Source organism: Danio rerio, chromosome 5 (assembly GCF_052040795.2).
Source record: "Danio rerio strain M-AB ecotype USA chromosome 5, GRCz13ab, whole genome shotgun sequence".
In the NCBI taxonomy this organism is placed as follows: Eukaryota; Metazoa; Chordata; class Actinopteri; order Cypriniformes; family Danionidae; genus Danio; species Danio rerio.
Genome location: NC_141025.1, coordinates 49717192 through 49730642, shown reverse-complemented (window position 1 = coordinate 49730642; position 13451 = coordinate 49717192).

Below are 13451 nucleotides of genomic sequence, written 5' to 3'. Positions count from 1 at the left end.
TAGGGTCAGGAGGTACCCTAGGGCCTCTACTGCAAGTCCAGGCTGAGAGGTGGACCCCTGGGTAGCTTGCTGGGGTCAGAGGCAACTAGGTGGAGGGCCAGGGGGCACCCTAGTGTCTACACTGCAAGTCCAGGGAGAGAGGTGGACCCCTGGGTAGCTTCCTAAGGTCAGAGGCCCCTAGGTGGAGGGCCAGAGGGCACCCTGGGGCCTCTACTGCAAGTCCAGGGAGAGAGGTGGACCCCTGGGTAGCTTGCTGGGGTCTGAAGCCCATAGGTGGAGGGCCAGGGGGCACCCTGGGGCCTCTACTGCAAGTCTAGGGAGAGAGGTGGACCCATGGGTAGCTAGCTGGGGTAAGATGCCCCTAAGTGGAGGGCCAGGGGGCACCCTGGGGCCTCTACTGCAAGTCCAGGGAGAGAGGTGGACCCCTGGGTAGTTTGCTGGGATCAGAGGCCCCTAGGCGGAGGGACAGGGGGCTTCCTGGGGCCTCTACTGCAAGTCCAGGGAGAAAGGTGGACCCCTGGGTAGCTTGCTAGGGTCAGAGGTCCCTAGGTGGGGGTCAAGGGGGCACCCTGGGACCTTTACTGCAATCCCAGGGAGAGTTGTGGACCCTTGTGTAGCTTGCTGGGGTCAGAGGCCCCTTGGTGGAGGGTCAGGGGGCACCCTGGGGCCTATTCTGCAAGTCCAGAAGAGAGGTGGACCCCTTGGTAGCTTGCTTGGGTCAGAGACCCCTAGGTGGAGGGCCAGGGGGCACCTTGGGGCCTCTACTGCAAGTCTAGGGAGAGAGGTGGACCCATGGGTAGCTAGCTGGGGTAAGAGGCCCCTAAGTGGAGGGCCAGGGGGCACCCTGGGGCCTCTACTGCAAGTCCAGGGAGAGAGGTGGACCCCTGGGTAGTTTGCTGGGGTCAGAGGCCCCAAGGCGGAGGGACAGGGGGCTTCCTGGGGCCTCTACTGCAAGTCCAGGGAGAGAGGTGGACCCCTGGGTAGCTTGCTGGGGTCTGTAGCCCATAGGTGGAGGGCCAGGGGGTACCATGGGGCCTATACTGCAAGTCCAGGGAGAGAGGTGGACCCCTGGGTAGCTTCCTAAGGTCAGAGGCCCCTAGGTGGAGGGCCAGGGGGCACCCTGGGGCCTATCCTGCAAGTCCAGGGAGAGAGGTGGACCCATGGGTAGCTTGCTGGGGCACGAGGCCCCTAGGTGGAGGGCCAGGGGGCACCCTGGGGCCTCTACTGCAAGTCCAGGGAGAGAGGTGGACCCCTGGGTAGCTTCCTAAGGTCAGAGGCCCCTAGGTGGAGGGCCAGGGGGCACCCTGGGGCCTATCCTGCAAGTCCAGGGAGAGAGGTGGACCCCTGGGTAGCTTGCTGGGGTACGAGTCCCCTAGGTGGAGGGCCAGGGGGCTCCCTGGGGCCTCTAATGCAAGCCCAGGGAGAGAGGTGGACCCCTGGGTAGCTTCCTGGGGTCAGAGTCCCCTAGGTGGAGGGTCAGGAGGTACCCTAGGGCCTCTACTGCAAGTCCAGGGAGAGAGGTGGACCCCTGGGTAGCTTGCTGGGGTCAGAGGCAACTAGGTGGAGGGCTAGGGGGCACCCTAGGGTCTACACTGCAAGTCCAGGGAGAGAGGTGGACCCCTGGGTAGCTTCCTAAGGTCAGAGGCCCCTAGGTGGAGGGCCAGGGGGCACCCTGGGGCCTATCCTGCAAGTCCAGGGAGAGAGGTGGACCCCTGGGTAGCTTCCTAAGGTCAGAGGCCCCTAGGTGGAGGGCCAGGGGGCACCCTGGGGCCTCTACTGCAAGTCCAGGGAGAGAGGTGGACCCCTGGGTAGCTTGCTGGGGTCTGAAGCCCATAGGTGGAGGGCCAGGGGGCACCCTGGGGCCTCTACTGCAAGTCTAGGGAGAGAGGTGGACCCATGGGTAGCTAGCTAGGGTAAGAGGCCCCTAAGTGGAGGGCCAGGGGGCACCCTGGGGCCTCTACTGCAAGTCCAGGGAGAAAGGTGGACCCCTGGGTAGCTTGCTAGGGTCAGAGGCCCCTAGGTGGAGGTCAAGGGGGCACCCTGGGGCCTTTACTGCAATCCCAGGGAGAGTTGTGGACCCTTGTGTAGCTTGCTGGGGTCAGAGGCACCTTGGTGGAGGGTCAGGGGGCAACCTGGGGCCTATTCTGCAAGTCCAGGGAGAGAGGTGGACCTCTGGGTAGCTTGCTGGGGTCAGAGGCCCCTAGGTGGAGGGCCAGGGGGCACCCTGGGGCCAATCCTAAAAGTCCAGGGAGAGAGGTGGACCCCTGGGTAGCTTGCTGGGGTACGAGGCCCCTAGGTGGAGGGCCAGGGGGCACCCTGGGTCCTCTACTGCAAGTCCAGGGAGAGAGGTGGACCCCTGGGTAGCTTGCTGGGGTCAGAGGCCCCTAGGTGGAGGGCCAGGGGGCACCCTGGGGCCTCTACTGCAAGTCCAGGGAAAGAGGTGGACCCCTAGGTAGCTTGCTGGGGTCAGAGGCCTCTAGGTGGAGGGCCAGGGGGCACCCTGGGGCCTCTACTGCAAGTCCAGGGAGAGAGGTGGACCCCTGGGTAGCTTGCTGGGGTCTGAAGCCCATAGGTGGAGGGCCAGGGGGTACCCCGGGGCCTATACTTCAAGTCCAGGGAGAGAGGTCGACCCTTGGGTAGCTTCCTAAGGTTAGAGGCCCCTAGGTGGAGGGCCAGAGGGCACCCTGAGGACTATCGTGCAAGTCCAGGGAGAGAGGTGGACCCCTGGGTAGCTTGCTGGGGTACAAGGCCTCTAGGTGGAGGGCCAGGGGGCACCCTGGGGCTTCTACTGCAAGGCCAAGGAGAGAGGTGGACCCCTTGGTAGCTTTCTTGGGTCAGAGACCCCTAGGTGGAGGGCCAGGGGGCACCTTGGGGCCTATACTTCAAGTCCAGGGAGAGAGATGGACCCTTGGGTAGCTTCCTAAGGTTAGCGGCCCCTAGGTGGAGGGCCAGAGGGCACCCAGGGGACTATCGTGCAAGTCCAGGGAGAGAGGTGGACCCCTGGGTAGCTTGCTGGGGTACAAGGCCTCTAGGTGGAGGGCCAGGGGGCACCCTGGGGCCTCTACTGCAAGGCCAGGGAGAGAGGTGGACCCCTTGGTAGCTTGCTTGGGTCAGAGACCCCTAGGTGGAGGGCCAGGGGGCACCTTGGGGGCTCTACTGCAAGTCTAGGGAGAGAGGTGGACCCATGGGTAGCTAGCTGGGGTAAGACGCCCCTAAGTGGAGGGCAAGGGGGCACCCTGGGGCCTCCACTGCAAGTCCAGGGAGAGAGGTGGACCCCTGGGTAGTTTGCTGGGGTCAGAGGCCCCTAGGCGGAGGGACAGGGGGCTTCCTGGGGCCTCTACTGCAAGTCCAGGGAGAGAGGTGGACCCCTGGGTAGCTTGCTGGGGTCAGAGGCCTTTAGGTGTAGGGCCAAGGGGCACCCTGGGGCCTATACTGCAAGTCCAGGGAGAGAGGTGGACCCCTGGGTAGCTTGCTGGGGTCTGTAGCCCATAGGTGGAGGGCCAGGGGGTACCATGGGGCCTATACTGCAAGTCCAGGGAGAGAGGTGGACCCCTGGGTAGCTTCCTAAGGTCAGAGGCCTCTAGGTGGAGGGCCAGGGGGCACCCTGGGGCCTATCCTGCAAGTCCAGGGAGAGAGGTGGACCCATGGGTAGCTTGCTGGGGCACGAGGCCCCTAGGTGGAGGGCCAGGGGGCACCCTGGGGCCTCTACTGCAAGTCCAGGGAGAGAGGTGGACCCCTGGGTAGCTTCCTAAGGTCAGAGGCCCCTAGGTGGAGGGCCAGGGGGCACCCTGGGGCCTATCCTGCAAGTCCAGGGAGAGAGGTGGACCCCTGGGTAGCTTGCTGGGGTACGAGTCCCCTAGGTGGAGGGCCAGGGGGCTCCCTGGGGCCTCTAATGCAAGCCCAGGGAGAGAGGTGGACCCCTGCAAGGCTTCCTGGGGTCAGAGTCCCCTAGGTGGAGGGTCAGGAGGTACCCTAGGGCCTCTACTGCAAGTCCAGGGAGAGAGGTGGACCCCTGGGTAGCTTGCTGGGGTCAGAGGCAACTAGGTGGAGGGCTAGGGGTTACCCTAGGGTCTACACTGCAAGTCCAGGGAGAGAGATGGACCCCTGGGTAGCTTCCTAAGGTCAGAGGCCCCTAGGTGGAGGGCCAGGGGGCACCCTGGGGCCTATCCTGCAAGTCCAGGGAGAGAGGTGGAACCATGGGTAGCTTGCTGGGGTACGAGGCCCCTAGGTGGAGGGCCAGGGGGCACCCTGGGGCCTCTACTGCAAGTCCAGGGAGAGAGGAGGACCCCTGGGTAGCTTGCTGGGGTCAGAGGCAACTAGGTGGAGGGACAGGGGTACCCTGGGGCCTAGACTGCAAGTCCAGGGAGAGAGGTGGACCCCTGGGTAGCTTCCTGAGGTCAAAGGCCCCTAGGTGGAGGGCCAGGGGGCACCCTGGGGCCTATCCTGCAAGTCCAAGGAAAGAGGTGGACCCCTGGGTTGCTTGCTGGGGTACGAGGCCCCTAGTTGGAGGGCCAGGGGGCACCCTGGGGCCTCTACTGCAAGCCCAGGGAGAGAGGTGGACCCCTGGTTAGCTTGCCGGGGTCGGAAGCCCCTTGGTCTATGGCCAGGGGGCACCCTGGGGCCTATACTGCAAGTCCAGGGAGAGAGGTGGACCCATGGGTAGCTTACTGGGGTCAGAGGCCCCTAGGTGGAGGGCCAGGGGCTTCCTGGGGCCTCTACTGCAAGTCTAGGCAGAAAGGTGGACCCCTGGGTAGCTTGCTGGGGTCAGAGGCCTCTAGGTCGAGGTCAAGGGGGCACCCTGGGGCCTTTACTGCAATCCCAGGGAGAGTTGTGGACCCTTGTGTAGCTTGCTGGGGTCAGATGCCCCTTGGTGGAGGGTCAGGGGGCACCCTGGGGCCTATTCTGCAAGTCCAGGGAGAGAGGTGGACCTCTGGGTAGCTTGCTGGGGTCAGAGGCCCCTAGGTGGAGGGCCAGGGGGCACCCTGGGGCCTATCCTGCAAGTCCAGGGAGAGAGGTGGACCCCTGGGTAGCTTGCTGGGGTACGAGGCCCCTAGGTGGAGGGCCAGGGGGCACCCTGGGGCCTCTACTGCAAGTCCAGGGAAAGAGATGGACCCCTGGGTAGCTTGCTGGGGTCAGAGGCCTCTAGGTAGAGGGCCAGGGGCCACCCTGGGGCCTCTACTGCAAGTCTAGGGAGAGAGGTGGACCCATGGGTAGCTAGCTGGGGTAAGAGGCCCCTAAGTGGAGGGCCAGGGGGCACCCTGGGGCCTCTACTGCAAGTCCAGGGAGAGAGGTGGACCCCTGGGTAGCTTGCTGGGGTCTGAAGCCCATAGGTGGAGGGCCAGGGGGTACCCTGGGGCCTATACTTCAAGTTTAGGGAGAGAGGTGGACCCTTGGGTAGCTTCCTAAGGTTAGAGGCCACTAGGTGGAGGGCCAGAGGGCACCCTGGGGACTATCGTGCAAGTCCAGGGAGAGAGGTGGACCCCTGGGTAGCTTGCTGGGGTACAAGGCCTCTAGGTGGAGGGCCAGGGGGCACCCTGGGGCCTATCTTGCAAGTCCAGGGAGTAAGGTGGACCCCTGAGTAGCTTGCTGGGGTACGAGGCCCCTAGGTGGAGGGCCAGGGGGCACCCTGGGGCCTCTACTGCAAGTCTAGGGAGAGAGGTGGACCCATGGGTAGCTAGCTGGGGTAAGAGGCCCCTAAGTGGAGGGCCAGGGGGCACCCTGGGGCCTCTACTGCAAGTCCAGGGAGAAAGGTGGACCCCTGGGTAGCTTGCTAGGGTCAGAGGCCCCTAAGTGGAGGTCAAGGGGGCACCCTGGGGCCTTTACTGCAATCCCAGGGAGAGTTGTGGACCCTTGTGTAGCTTGCTGGGGTCAGAGGCCCCTTGGTGGAGGGTCAGGGGGCACCCTGGGGCCTATTCTGCAACTCCAGGGAGAGAGGTGGACCTCTGGGTAGCTTGCTGGGGTCAGAGGCCCCTAGGTGGAGGGCCAGGGGGCACCCTGGGGCTTATCCTAAAAGTCCAGGGAGAGAGGTGGACCCCTGGGTAACTTGCTGGGGTACGAGGCCCCTAGGTGGAGGGCCAGGGGGCACTCTGGGGCCTCTACTGCAAGTCCAGGGAGAGAGGTGGACCCCTGGGTAGCTTGCTGGGGTCAGAGGCCCCTAGGTGGAGGGCCAGGGGGCACCCTGGGGCCTCTACTGCAAGTCCAGGGAGAGAGGTGGACCCCTAGGTAGCTTGCTGGGGTCAGAGGCCTCTAGGTGGAGGGCCAGGGGGCACCCTGGGGCCTCTACTGCAAGTCCAGGGAGAGAGGTGGACCCCTGGGTAGCTTGCTGGGGTCTGAAGCCCATAGGTGGAGGGCCAGGGGGTACCCCTGGGCCTATACTTCAAGTCCAGGGAGAGAGGTGGACCCTTGGGTAGCTTCCTAAGGTCAGAGGCCCCTAGGTGGAGGGCCAGGGGTCACCCTGGGGCCTATCCTGCAAGTCCAGGGAGAGAGGTGGACCCGTGGGTAGCTTGCTGGGGCACGAGGCCCCTAGGTGAAGGGCCAGGGGGCACCCTGGGGCCTCTACTGCAAGTCCAGGGAGAGAGGTGGACCCCTGGGTAGCTTCCTAAAGTCAGAGGCCCCTAGGTGGAGGGCCAGGGGGCACCCTGGGGCCTATCCTGCAAGTCCAGGGAGAGAGGTGGACCCCTGGGTAGCTTGCTGGGGTACGAGTCCCCTAGGTAGAGGGCCAGGGGGCACCCTGGGGCCTCTACTGCAAGCCCAGGGAGAGAGGTGGACCCCTGGGTAGCTTGCTGGGGTCAGAGTCCCCTAGGTGGAGGGTCAGGAGGTACCCTAGGGCCTCTACTGCAAGTCCAGGGAGAGAGGTGAACCCCTGGGTAGCTTGCTGGGGTCAGAGGCAACTAGGTGGAGGGCCAGGGGGCACCCTAGGGTCTACACTGCAAGTCCAGGGAGAGAGTTGGACCCATGGGTAGCTTCCTAAGGTCAGAGGCCCCTAGGTGGAGGGCCAGGGGGCACCCTGGGGCCTCTACTGCAAGTCCAGGGAGAGAGGTGGACCCATGGGTAGCTAGCTGGGGTAAGAGGCCCCTAAGTGGAGCACCAGGGGGCACACTGGGGCCTCTACTGCAAGTCAAGGGAGAGAGGTGGACCCTTGGGTAGCTTGCTAAGGTTAGAGGCCCCTAGGTGGAGGGCCAGAGGGCACCCTGGGGACTATCGTGCAAGTCCAGGGAGAGAGGTGGACCCCTGGGTAGCTTGCTGGGGTACAAGGCCTCTAGGTGGAGGGCCAGGGGGCACCCTGGGTTCTCTACTGCAAGGCCAGGGAGAGAGGTGGACCCATTGGTAGCTTGCTTGGGTCAGAGACCCCTAGGTGGAGGGCCAGGGGGCACCTTGGGGCCTCTACTGCAAGTCTAGGTAGAGAGGTGGACCCATGGGTAGCTAGATGGGGTAAGAGGCCCCTAAGTGGAGGGCAAGGGGGCACCCTGGGGCCTCTACTGCAAGTCCAGGGAGAGAGGTGGACCCCTGGGTATTTTGCTGGGGTCAGAGGCCCCAAGGCGGAGGGACAGGGGGCTTCCTGGGGCCTCTACTGCAAGTCCAGGGAGAGAGGTGGACCCCTGGGTAGCTTGCTGGGGTCAGAGGCCTCTAGGTGGAGGGCCAAGGGGCACCCTGGGGCCTATACTGCAAGTCCAGGGAGAGAGGTGGACCCCTGGGTAGCTTGCTGGGGTCTGTAGCCCATAGGTGGAGGTCCAGGGGGTACCCTGGGGCCTATACTGCAAGTCCAGGGAGAGAGGTGGACCCCTGGGTAGCTTCCTAATGTCAGAGGCCCCTAGGTGGAGGGCCAGGGGGCACCCTGGGGCCTATCCTGCAAGTCCAGGGAGAGAGGTGGACCCCTGGGTAGCTTGCTGGGGTACGAGGCCCCTAGGTGAAGGGCCAGGGGGCACCCTGGGGCCTCTACTGCAAGTCCAGGGAGAGAGGTGGACCCCTGGGTAGCTTCCTAAGGTCAGAGGCCCCTAGATGGAGGGCCAGGGGGCACCCTGGGGCCTATCCTGCAAGTCCAGGGAGAGAGGTGGACCCCTGGGTAGCTTGCTGGGGTACGAGTCCCCTAGGTGGAGGGCCAGGGGGCACCCTGGGGCCTCTACTGCAAGTCCAGGGAGAGAGGTGGACCCCTGGGTAGCTTCCTGGGGTCAGAGTCCCATAGGTGGAGGGTCAGGAGGTACCCTAGGGCTTCTACTGCAAGTCCAGGGAGAGAGGTGGACCCCTGGGTAGCTTGCTGGGGTCAGAGGCAAATAGGTGGAGGGCCAGGGGGCACCCTAGGGTCTACACTGCAGGTCCAGGGAGAGAGGTGGATCCCTGGGTAGCTTCCTAAGGTCAGAGGCCCCTAGGTGGAGGGCCAGGGGGCACCCTGGGGCCTATCCTGCAAATCCAGGGAGAGATGTGGACCCCTGGGTAGCTTGCTGGGGTACGAGGCCCCTAGGTGGAGGGCCAGGGGGCACCCTGGGGCCTCTACTGCAAGTCTAGAGAGAGAGGAGGACCCCTGGGTAGCTTGCTGGGGTCAGAGGCAACTAGGTGGAGGGACAGGGGTACCCTGGGGCCTAGACTGCAAGTCCAGGGAGAGAGGTGGACCCCTGGGTAGCTTCCTGAGGTCAAAGGCCCCTAGGTGGAGGGCCAGGGGGCACCCTGGGGCCAATCCTGCAAGTCCAAGGAGAGAGGTGGACCCCTGGGTTGCTTGCTGGGGTACGAGGCCCCTAGTTGGAGGTCAAGGGGGCACCCTGGGACCTTTACTGCAATCCCAGGGAGAGTTGTGGTCCCTTGTGTAGCTTGCTGGGGTCAGAGGCCCCTTGGTGGAGGGTCAGGGGGCACCGTGGGGCCTATTCTGCAAGTCCAGGGAGAGAGGTGGACCTCTGGGTAGCTTGCTGGGGTCAGAGGCCCCTAGGTGGAGGGCCAGGGGGCACCCTGGGGCCTATCCTGCAAGTCCAGGGAGAGAGGTGGACCCCTGGGTAGCTTGCTGGGGTACGAGGCCCATAGGTGGAGGGCCAGGGGGCACCCTGGGGCCTCTACTGCAAGTCCAGGGAGAGAGGTGGACCCCTGGGTAGCTTGCTGGGGTCAGAGGCCCCTAGGTGGAGGGCCAGGGGGCACCCTGGGGCCTCTACTGCAAGACCAGGGAAAGAGGTGGACCCCTGGGTAGCTTGCTGGGGTCAGAGGCCTCTAGGCGGAGGGCCAGGGGGCACCTTGGGGCCTCTACTGCAAGACCAGGGAAAGAGGTGGACCCCTGGGTAGCTTGCTGGGGTCAGAGGCCTCTAGGTGGAGGGCCAGAGGGCACCCTGGGGACTATCGTGCAAGTCCAGGGAGAGAGGTGGACCCCTGGGTAGCTTGATGGGGTACAAGGCCTCTAGGTGGAGGGCCAGGGGGCACCCTGGGGCCTATCTTGCAAGTCCAGGGAGTAAGGTGGACCCCTGAGTAGCTTGCTGGGGTACGAGGCCCCTAGGTGGAGGGCCAGGGGGCACCCTGGGGCCTCTACTGCAAGTCCAGGGAGAGAGGTGGACCACTGGGTAGCTTGCTGGGGTCTGAAGCCCATAGGTGGAGGGCCAGGGGGCACCCTGGGGCCTCTACTGCAAGTCTAGGGAGAGAGGTGGACCCATGGGTAGCTAGCTGGGGTAAAAGGCCCCTAAGTGGAGGGCCAGGGGGCACCCTGGGGCCTCTACTGCAAGTCCAGGGAGAGAGGTGGACCCCTGGGTAGTTTGCTGGGGTCAGAGGCCACTAGGCGGAGGGACAGGGGGCTTCCTGGGGCCTCTACTGCAAGTCCAGGGAGAAAGGTGGACCCCTGGGTAGCTTGCTAGGGTCAGAGGCCCCTAGGTGGAGGTCAAGGGGGCACCCTGGGGCCTTTACTGCAATCCCAGGGAGAGTTGTGGACCCTTGTGTAGCTTGCTGGGGTCAGAGGCCCCTTGGTGGAGGGTCAGGGGGCACCCTGGGGCCTATTCTGCAAGTCCAGGGAGAGAGGTGGACCTCTGGGTAGCTTGCTGGGGTCAGAGGCCCCTAGGTGGAGGGCCAGGGGGCACCCTGGGGCCTATCCTGCAAGTCCAGGGAAAGAGGTGGACCCCTGGGTAGCTTGCTGGGGTCAGAGGCCTCTAGGTGGAGGGCCAGGGGGCACCCTGGGGCCTCTACTGCAAGTCCAGGGAGAGAGGTGGACCCCTGGGTAGCTTGCTGGGGTCTGAACCCCATAGGTGGAGGGCCAGGGGGTACCCTGGGGCCTATACTGCAAGTCCAGGGAGAGAGGTGGACCCTAGGGTAGCTTCCTAAGGTTAGAGGCCCCTAGGTGGAGGGCCAGAGGGCACCCTGGGGACTATCATGCAAGTCCAGGGAGAGAGGTGGACCCCTGGGTAGCTTGCTGGGGTACAAGGCCTCTAGGTGGAGGGCCAGGGGGCACCCTGGGGCCTCTACTGCAAGGCCAGGGAGAGAGGTGGACCCCTTGGTAGCTTGCTTGGGTCAGAGACCCCTAGGTGGAGGGCCAGGGGGCACCTTGGGGCCTCTACTGCAAGTCTAGGTAGAGAGGTGGACCCATGGGTAGCTAGATGGGGTAAGAGGCCCCTAAGTGGAGGGCAAGGGGGCACCCTGGGGCCTCTACTGCAAGTCCAGGGAGAGAGGTGGACCCCTGGGTAGTTTGCTGGGGTCAGAGGCCCCAAGGCGGAGGGACAGGGGGCTTCCTGGGGCCTCTACTGCAAGTCCAGGGAGAGAGGTGGACCCCTGGGTAGCTTGCTGGGGTCAGAGGCCTCTAGGTGGAGGGCCAAGGGGCACCCTGGGGAATATACTGCAAGTCCAGGGAGAGAGGTGGACCCCTGGGTAGCTTGCTGGGGTCTGTAACCCATAGGTGGAGGTCCAGGGGGTACCCTGGGGCCTATACTGCAAGTCCAGGGAGAGAGGTGGACCCCTGGGTAGCTTCCTAATGTCAGAGGCCCCTAGGTGGAGGGCCAGGGGGCACCCTGGGGCCTATCCTGCAAGTCCAGGGAGAGAGGTGGACCCCTGGGTAGCTTGCTGGGTTACGAGGCCCCTAGGTGGAGGGCCAGGGGGCACCCTGGGGCCTCTACTGCAAGTCCAGGGAGAGAGGTGGACCCCTGGGTAGCTTCCTAAGGTCAGAGGCCCCTAGGTGGAGGGCCAGGGGGCACCCTGGGGCCTATCCTGCAAGTCCAGGGAGAGAGGTGAACCCCTGGGTAGCTTGCTGGGGTCAGAGGCAACTAGGTGGAGGGCCAGGGGGCACCCTAGGGTCTACACTGCAAGTCCAGGGAGAGAGTTGGACCCATGGGTAGCTTCCTAAGGTCAGAGGCCCCTAGGTGGAGGGCCAGGGGGCACCCTGGGGCCTCTACTGCAAGTCCAGGGAGAGAGGTGGACCCATGGGTAGCTAGCTGGGGTAAGAGGCCCCTAAGTGGAGCACCAGGGGGCACACTGGGGCCTCTACTGCAAGTCAAGGGAGAGAGGTGGACCCTTGGGTAGCTTGCTAAGGTTAGAGGCCCCTAGGTGGAGGGCCAGAGGGCACCCTGGGGACTATCGTGCAAGTCCAGGGAGAGAGGTGGACCCCTGGGTAGCTTGCTGGGGTACAAGGCCTCTAGGTGGAGGGCCAGGGGGCACCCTGGGTTCTCTACTGCAAGGCCAGGGAGAGAGGTGGACCCATTGGTAGCTTGCTTGGGTCAGAGACCCCTAGGTGGAGGGCCAGGGGGCACCTTGGGGCCTCTACTGCAAGTCTAGGTAGAGAGGTGGACCCATGGGTAGCTAGATGGGGTAAGAGGCCCCTAAGTGGAGGGCAAGGGGGCACCCTGGGGCCTCTACTGCAAGTCCAGGGAGAGAGGTGGACCCCTGGGTATTTTGCTGGGGTCAGAGGCCCCAAGGCGGAGGGACAGGGGGCTTCCTGGGGCCTCTACTGCAAGTCCAGGGAGAGAGGTGGACCCCTGGGTAGCTTGCTGGGGTCAGAGGCCTCTAGGTGGAGGGCCAAGGGGCACCCTGGGGCCTATACTGCAAGTCCAGGGAGAGAGGTGGACCCCTGGGTAGCTTGCTGGGGTCTGTAGCCCATAGGTGGAGGTCCAGGGGGTACCCCTGGGCCTATACTTCAAGTCCAGGGAGAGAGGTGGACCCTTGGGTAGCTTCCTAAGGTCAGAGGCCCCTAGGTGGAGGGCCAGGGGTCACCCTGGGGCCTATCCTGCAAGTCCAGGGAGAGAGGTGGACCCGTGGGTAGCTTGCTGGGGCACGAGGCCCCTAGGTGAAGGGCCAGGGGGCACCCTGGGGCCTCTACTGCAAGTCCAGGGAGAGAGGTGGACCCCTGGGTAGCTTCCTAAAGTCAGAGGCCCCTAGGTGGAGGGCCAGGGGGCACCCTGGGGCCTATCCTGCAAGTCCAGGGAGAGAGGTGGACCCCTGGGTAGCTTGCTGGGGTACGAGTCCCCTAGGTAGAGGGCCAGGGGGCACCCTGGGGCCTCTACTGCAAGCCCAGGGAGAGAGGTGGACCCCTGGGTAGCTTGCTGGGGTCAGAGTCCCCTAGGTGGAGGGTCAGGAGGTACCCTAGGGCCTCTACTGCAAGTCCAGGGAGAGAGGTGAACCCCTGGGTAGCTTGCTGGGGTCAGAGGCAACTAGGTGGAGGGCCAGGGGGCACCCTAGGGTCTACACTGCAAGTCCAGGGAGAGAGTTGGACCCATGGGTAGCTTCCTAAGGTCAGAGGCCCCTAGGTGGAGGGCCAGGGGGCACCCTGGGGCCTCTACTGCAAGTCCAGGGAGAGAGGTGGACCCATGGGTAGCTAGCTGGGGTAAGAGGCCCCTAAGTGGAGCACCAGGGGGCACACTGGGGCCTCTACTGCAAGTCAAGGGAGAGAGGTGGACCCTTGGGTAGCTTGCTAAGGTTAGAGGCCCCTAGGTGGAGGGCCAGAGGGCACCCTGGGGACTATCGTGCAAGTCCAGGGAGAGAGGTGGACCCCTGGGTAGCTTGCTGGGGTACAAGGCCTCTAGGTGGAGGGCCAGGGGGCACCCTGGGTTCTCTACTGCAAGGCCAGGGAGAGAGGTGGACCCATTGGTAGCTTGCTTGGGTCAGAGACCCCTAGGTGGAGGGCCAGGGGGCACCTTGGGGCCTCTACTGCAAGTCTAGGTAGAGAGGTGGACCCATGGGTAGCTAGATGGGGTAAGAGGCCCCTAAGTGGAGGGCAAGGGGGCACCCTGGGGCCTCTACTGCAAGTCCAGGGAGAGAGGTGGACCCCTGGGTATTTTGCTGGGGTCAGAGGCCCCAAGGCGGAGGGACAGGGGGCTTCCTGGGGCCTCTACTGCAAGTCCAGGGAGAGAGGTGGACCCCTGGGTAGCTTGCTGGGGTCAGAGGCCTCTAGGTGGAGGGCCAAGGGGCACCCTGGGGCCTATACTGCAAGTCCAGGGAGAGAGGTGGACCCCTGGGTAGCTTGCTGGGGTCTGTAGCCCATAGGTGGAGGTCCAGGGGGTACCCTGGGG